Source organism: Otolemur garnettii, unplaced genomic scaffold (assembly GCF_000181295.1).
Source record: "Otolemur garnettii isolate 467f Iridium unplaced genomic scaffold, OtoGar3 scaffold00001, whole genome shotgun sequence".
NCBI classification, from domain to species: Eukaryota; Metazoa; Chordata; class Mammalia; order Primates; family Galagidae; genus Otolemur; species Otolemur garnettii.
Genome location: NW_003852396.1, coordinates 71,054,789 through 71,056,238, shown reverse-complemented (window position 1 = coordinate 71,056,238; position 1,450 = coordinate 71,054,789). Strand labels below are relative to the sequence as shown.

At 45.7% G+C, this 1,450-nt stretch overlaps 1 protein-coding gene across 1 annotated transcript in view; it reads left to right on the top strand.

Moving 5' to 3' along the window:
* The window catches only part of PHF21A (PHD finger protein 21A), a 207,114-nt gene that overhangs the window by 194,202 nt on the left and 11,462 nt on the right, over positions 1 to 1,450 (top strand). The gene's annotated exons all lie outside the window — the stretch shown is intronic.

Sequence of the window (1,450 nt, the reverse complement as noted above, 5' to 3'; positions counted from 1 at the left end):
CTTGAGCCCAGGAGTTGGAGGTTGCTGTGAGCAGTGAAGCCATGGCACTCTGCCCAGGGGGACAGCTTGAGGCTCTGTCTCAAAAAAAAAAAAAAAAAAAAATATATATATATATATATATAAAAAAAGAGAGACAAACTAGTTTCTAAAAAAATGTCACAGCTCGGCACCTGTAGCTCAGCGGCTGGGGCACCAGCCACATACACCGGAGCTGGTGGGTTCAGGTGTACTACCAGGTCTACCAGACAACAACTACAACCAAAAAATAGCTGGGCTTTGTATCGGGTACCTGTAGTCCCAACTACTTAGGAGGCTAAGGCAAGAGAATCGCTTAAGCCCAAGAGTTGGAGGTGGTTGTGAGCTGTGATGCCATGGCACTGTACCAAGGGGGCCATAGTGAGACTCTGTCTCAAAAAAAAAGAAATGTCAGGGCGGTGCCTATGGCTCAAAGGAGTAGGGCGCTGGCCCCATATGCTTGAGGTGGCGGGTTCAAACCCAACCCCGGCCAAAAACTGCAAAAAAAAAAAAAAACAACAACAACGAAATGTCACATATTTAGTAGCCCTTCATCCACAAACGGCAGGCATCTGAACCAGTGCTCTAAATTTTTAAATCAGCATTTACAAAGTGGTGAATTCACTCTGCTGATACTTACTAAGCACTACTCTGCTAAGTAAGCGCTGTTTTTGAAACTGGGACAAAACTAATTCCCTGGCCTCAAGGAGCTCATCTTCTGGGGGAAGAGGCAGATGGATAAGAAAATGAACGTCTAATATGTCAGGTAGTGAGAAGCACTGTGAACACAAGTAGAATAGATTAAGAACATAAGGCACAGTGGCAGGAGATTGCTATTTTATGAAGAGTGGCGAGAGAAAGCCTCTTTGTTAGGAAGTGAGAGAGTGAATCATGGGAGTATCAGCGAAAGAGTGTTCCATGCAGAGGAAACACTGGAAGGAGGAGTGTAGAAGCTCTGTGATGGGAGTCTGCATGGGGTGTTAAAAGAAAAGAAGGCCGGGATGGATGGGCAGAGCAAGTGTCCGGAGTGGGGGAGGTGAGACACCAGAGGTGGCAGGGCCAATTGTGCAGGATGAAGGAAGACTACTGGAGGGTTTCGAGTAGAGGAGTGACATAATTTTTCAGCTGTTTATTTTGCAAATTTCCAAAGCTACAGAAAAGTTATAATAACGGTACAAAGAACAAATGTATACCCTCACCTCCATTCACCATTTAGTAACATTTTGCCCCATATGCTTCTCCCCTGCCACATAGACACAACCCTCTTCTCTCTCACTTTTCTTGCTGAACCAGTTAACAAAGAGGTCTTGCTAACCTCTTGAATCTTCACCCCAAAATATTTCAATGTAGGCTCAGCACCTGTGGCTCAAGTGGCTAAGGCGCCAGCCATATACACCTAAGGTGGCAAGTTCAAATCCAGCCCGGGCCCGCCAAA